Raw genomic sequence first — 6,232 nt, forward strand, 5'->3', positions numbered from 1 at the left:
GTAGGCAGATGATGCAGCACAACAGCTCAAGAGGCAACTTTTCCAGCCCAGAAGGTTGGGCTACACAAATCACCCCCATGCATGGGCCAGCCTGCAAGTGGTAACTCTCTCCTGTGTCATTGGGGGCACTTGAGACTTCCTGGTGTAGGCTAGGAGAGAAGCAAAAGCAAGAAAACAGTGGTATATAACTTCCCTTTTCCCCTCATGAGAGTGACTCTACAGATGGGGAGCCCTTGCATTGCCCATGCAATTCAGTTCCTGCACCCCCTGGGGTCAGACCCGTCACCCAGTAAGGAGGAGAGGGGAGGAAGCAGCACCTTGGCAGGTGAGAAACCTCAGAGTCCTAACCATGACACTGGAATTGTCTTCAGGGAGTGAGACTTGAGGAAAAACTCCAGACAGTGACAGAACAGGAAGTTACAGCAGCTGTAGGAGCTGTGGTTAATGAATTTCCCAGTGGGGCTTCAGCTTTTGCTCTGCCTTGCTCCCTCTGGCCCAGAGTGCCGTATTAGTTTCTCTGCTTCCCAGCCATCCTGGTCCCACAGGCTATTTTGTGTAAGAATTTTCAAGGCAGCAGATTGTGTTATGAGTCCCCCGTGAGAGAATCATTTTATGTCTGATTCCAGATATTTAGTAACAAAGGCTTGGCTTCCCAAGGTGAATCCCAGGAACACTGACAGCATCTCCGCATCTGATCCTTCGAGCATCAGGAGGAAGGCAAAAATGAAAATATGGGTGTTTCTTTTTTTCTTTTGAGAAAACAAGAAACTTGGGTCTCACATGCTCAATGGTTGTGGAACTTCATGTGCAGTTTTGACCCTTCAATAAAAAGGGGCTACCTTGGCTGACCTGACCACTCCTATTAGATGATCTTCAGAGGAGAACCTTCACAGGGGACTGCAAATATTTATCACACCAAAAAAGTCACAGAAAGTTCAAAGCTGCTTGTTGGAGACTCTGGGAACACTCACCTCCAAGTCTATCACCCTTGCTGATTTCAGCTAAAATCTTGCATCTTTTCCAGGAATGGAGAACTTGGGCACAGTTTTCTTCAAGTCCCTGTCCCATCCCAGCTGTAACCCAAGTTGGGCAGTAGCTTGGTGAGTTACCACTGATCTCTTTCAGTAAAGGAGAAATAGATTGTTTCCTTAAGAAAACACCATCTCACCAACAGCTGTGGCTCAGAATTGCCTGGTCTATAAATAAGGTTGCCACACAAAAATATAGTTTGAATTATTTTTAAAAACTTATTCCCAAAGCTTATAACCTCTTCATAGACCTGGCATTACTGCAGAGAGCTTAGCTTGTTTCCCCATCCAGTAAGGACAATCACACATCTTCTAATTGCTTCATTTATACTAGTTTGCCACATGAAATAAAGATGTCCCAGGGGTAAACCGGGAATTTCTGAGGAATACTAAGGTGGTTCTGAAAATGCAGGCTGCTGAAGCAGTAGTTCAGTCCAGTTTAGCCATGGGACCAGCAAAGTGCACATGGCAACAGATGATGTACTATAGGAGTCACATGTTATTTTTAAATGTAGAAACTGTTAGTTAACCAGAGAAGTGGTCACTTCTCTAAGTACAGAAATAAAATACTGAGAGCACTTATTTACTTTTATTTTGAGTCACTGCAAGCCAGGAAAAGCTGGCATTTTTTATCAGGTTGTTTGGATAGTGGATACGAGTGAGAGATGAGAAAATCCATGTATCAGTGTTTTTGCTGGACTGTTCTACTTTGTGATCCCTCCACTGGAAGCCTTGGTCTCATCTGCCTCACGCTTAGTTCCCACCACTGTGAGCACTTGCTGGCCAAGAAGCTGGCAGTCCTCAACATTTCAACCACTGCAGTTCACAGGCAAGCCCTGGGAAAGCAGAGGCCTTGAGGAAACAATGGTCCCTTGGAGCCATCTCTGCATTAGGGCTCCCACTGTTGCTATCAGAAGTGAAGTTGAACTAGTAGGAGTAACAGGACAAGAACTGCTGATGAAACCTCTGTGCAGATACCCATAAAACAAAGAGCACTGATACTAGCTTGATTTGGGGATATTTAGAAGACCTTAATTCCAATCTCTCCTCCAATCCTGCTGTTGACATGAAACTCCTTACCTTACATGCAGAAGTTTAACTAGCCAGGAGCTCCTTTCTGAAACAGCTGGAAAGGTTAATATTCCTGGCTCTGAGTGTGGCAGGAAAACCTAACATCCTAATCACACTTCCTCCTGCCCATTAATTACTGATGTATGCAAAGACTCAACTTGTATAGAGTCAGGTTTGTTCTGAACAGTGGATCAAACTGTTCTTGCTCGTTAAGAAAACAGACCAAGTTTAAGCTAACTTTGCTTATCCATAGCTTAAGTGGGCCCATCCCAGTGAATGTTTGTAATTATCTTCCAAGGGCTCATTTAGATGTGACAGCTGATGCAGATGAGAGTACAACAGGCATTTAAAATGCACTGGTCAGTCCCAGCTATGTCTCAGAGCACAGAAGTTCTTACTCCAAAGCACTGCTTTTGTTTGAATTAGGCTGAAACAGTTTATGCTTATTGAAAAATATAAAGGCACACACACACATACAAACATAGGCACACACTTAAGTGTGGTTATTCCAGAATAACTTCTGAGCAGACATGTGTAGACAAGCCTTGGTAGATGAGCTCAAGACTATGGCTGCCTGCAGCTGCGATGAGAAGAGAGGGCTGGATGTCAGCACACGAGTGGGATGCTGTGCATACACACACACTGTAACAGAAGCTGCTAGCACAGGGTATAGAGGGGAGATCCCTAGAGCCATCTTAGCACCCCATTCTTCCTCTCCCACTAAAAACCTGTCCCCAGATACAGCTATTAGCTTTCCTAATGGTTCAGCTCTACCTACCCCCTACATCTTGCTGCCACAGCAGCTTTTACTGATAACTGGATTACGAGAGAAAGGCCACAGCTACCCATAGACACGGGCCCACACACACTGTTTGCCAAAAAGCTTTCAGTCAGAACAGGATAATATTCTGAAGACCTTTTGGTGTGTATGGACAGGGATGTGTTTAAAGGTTTCATTTTTCCGAAATACATTACAGCTCCTTGGCTAAGAGCTACTTAGGAAGAGGGAAGCCAACCCTGCCAACTTAACTTCTCCACAGACACACACAAACAACTCAGTTGTGGCTTCTGCACATTCATCATTTAGCTCAAAAGCTTTTTTTTTGTGGAAGAAATGAATTGTTTGTGTATTGTCAGCATTAAGCAGATAGATAAGTATGTAAGCTGGAATGTTATTTCTAAAATTATTTTAAATATTTGGGTTGTCCACTTAAACTATGTTTAAATAAAGTAGTATTAATTTCTTCATTTCTTTGATGGCATGACAGAGCCATACTTTCTGTCATTACATACAACAGCATTTAATGGCCAGGCTGAAACATGACAGGCTAATAAGGATACCAGCTTTGGGGGTTTGATGTATTTACACTTCTAACTTGCTGGGAACTGTCTCTGGACTTCCCAGCTTTTTTTTTTTTTTTTGCAAGCGAGGGGAGCAGCTGTGTGACTAACCATCTGGAATTTAGGGTTAGGAGCTTCATGACAAAGTGCACCTTAAATCAGGTGCTCTCATTGACCAGGTCTGCCCAATTTGCAGTTTTGGGGGTTGGGCCTTTAAAAGACCTTATCTCTCTGACAGTTTTATTTCCTGTTTGTGGGGTATGAACTTGGCAGTAGTGGAAAACCGAGCAGAGCCTCAAAGCTTCTGTACTTGGAAAACTTGGGTTTAAAGAAGTAATAGACAGAAGCAGATTCTGAGGCTAAATACTTACCAGATTACTATTTGTGTTATGACCATCTGGCTTTGTAAAACAGATTCTCAAAACTCATCTTCTCAGAGACAGAGAGAAAAATTAGGTATCACATTCAGAGGTTAAATTAATGCTTTTATATGCATTAAACTCTTATGCAGATGACAGAGTGGTCTGTAACTTAATCCTTTAATTTACGTTGCATTTGCTACACAACTTTGGTATCTATAAATTTTCCCAAATTGCTCCTGAATATAAGGCTCAGCAGAGTTTGTCTACACACCAAAGTTACAAACAGACTATGACGGTGTTCAAATGTAAAGAATAATGCTTGCTCCTGAATTATTTATTTATTATGAAGCAAAAGGGTATTGTTCCTGATTAGCTTACCTCACTTAAGAGATCTTCTGCACGTCACTATGATGTAAGCTGAAGTACACACTTACTGTGCATTAACAACTCTGCATACATCACCTGAACACGCCTAATGGGGTGTGTAGAATGAACAATTTATACTATATCTGGCTCAGGTGCTCCAAGCTGCAACTACATTAATACATAAAATAAACAAGTACAAGGTACAGGAAACAACTAACACCAAAAGCAAAGATAGCTGAATCAAAGATACTCCCCAACTGCTCTCCTGTAGCAAGAAAGCAGCCAGCTCCTGTGTTGTGAAAGTATCTAATCATCAGATAGGAAGCCTTACCAAAAAACACCCAAGTCCATAAATCAGTGCCTATTTCTCTCCACTGACTGTTAACCCTAGAGCACCACTGTAGATGCATCAAGGGTGCAGCTTGTCCTGCTTACTGGGAAGTACAGCACTACAGAATGACCTTCAACCACCTTGCTTACATGACTGCAAGCTTAGCACCATTAAGCTAGGAGCTTTCTGAGAAAACTGTCATCAGGTGCCTATTAGGCCTGGCTGTTACAGCAAGACAAAGATGGGAAGATACCAAGAGGTGCAACCATATTGGCTCAGCCAGTTTTATCAGTAAACTACAGAATGAAGGTAAATGTTCCTACATCAAGTTACTAGTTTAAAATTTTAATTTTAAACTTTTACCTGAGCTACTTAAACTACACTGGTTTGTGCTAAAATAATGCAGTCTATCAGCCACAACTCTGAAGAGACGCAGTCATTCTCATAGTTTCTAATCAGTGTTAAAAGAAACTCTCAGCATCACATGGTATTTGCAGTAGTTTAGGGTAATCTAAACAGGGGAAACCCCAGTTCCCATTCCATCCTCAGTCACAGGTCTTCTCTTCCTGCTTCATAGGAGGCACCCATGCAACTGGGCTGCCATCAAGTCTATAGAAAATCTTCTTGTACAGGTGACCAGCTTCTTTATGTGCTGGTGTTTTAAAGGTGTGACTAGAGGTGGCAGAAGTTTCAGAATTGTTTCTAAAACACCTCATCTATATCAGGAAAAGCTAACACTTTGAATTTGTTTCTCTGGAGGCTTGAACTGAATTTAAGCTCAATTTCCCATTCTGCAAGACAAGCATTGTGCATTTTGTTAAGTTTGGAGCCACGGCTGTCTCCAGGGATGTTGTGTGCAGTAACTTTGATATTACTTCACAAACTAAAATATAAAATTAGCCTCAAAGATCCTCCCCACAAGCACTTCTGCAATTCTCACCAGATGTACAAGATATCCAGTATCCCTTTTCTCTGTATGTATCTAAACTGACTTTTGAATAGGAGATTAAAAGAACAAGACCTAGAAATATGCTCAGAGAGTGCACCAGTCATGAGCCACCCCTCAGCCCCACAGTTCAAGAACTGAGACGAACTACTGTATTTCTGTAATAGCAGTAAACTCAGAGAAACAAAGATGACAATGTATTTGATAATTAAAGTAGAACTCCACAAGCCCTGAAACTCTCTATAAGTCTGTAACCATTGTAAATTGGCATGATGCTTTATAGAAGCTTGGTATTACTTGGTCAGCTTTAGCTTATTAGCTCAGGCCAATAAGTGTCTTGAGTATCAATATATCAAAATTTTAAAGTTGCTTCTTAATCCAACACAGCAATATAGAGACATCTTAGAAAAACAAATGTTCTTCAAAATGATGCTGTGTTATAGAATGAAATTTGCTGTACTTGCTCTTAGTGACTCTGCTGTAAGACCTCAGAAGTTAATTTGGCCCTGGGGAAGTCATTAAGAGGCTTTTTCAAAAGAGTATGGAATTTTGAGTAAGGGTTAATGCAAACAGTTTTTTCTACTTTAATTTCTAAACAGGCTTAGTTAACAACACTATTCTCCACACAGATACCAGTTTATTTTAGATGTATGCTATATATATATGCAGTAATAACTACAACTGTACTGAAACTACATTTTTTAATTGAAACTACTTTTAAAACTGCACTCACACGATGACATTTGTAAATAGATTTAAGCCCCACACAAAACCAAAATAAATATTC

This window comes from Melopsittacus undulatus, chromosome 1 (assembly GCF_012275295.1).
Source record: "Melopsittacus undulatus isolate bMelUnd1 chromosome 1, bMelUnd1.mat.Z, whole genome shotgun sequence".
NCBI lineage: Eukaryota > Metazoa > Chordata > Aves > Psittaciformes > Psittaculidae > Melopsittacus > Melopsittacus undulatus.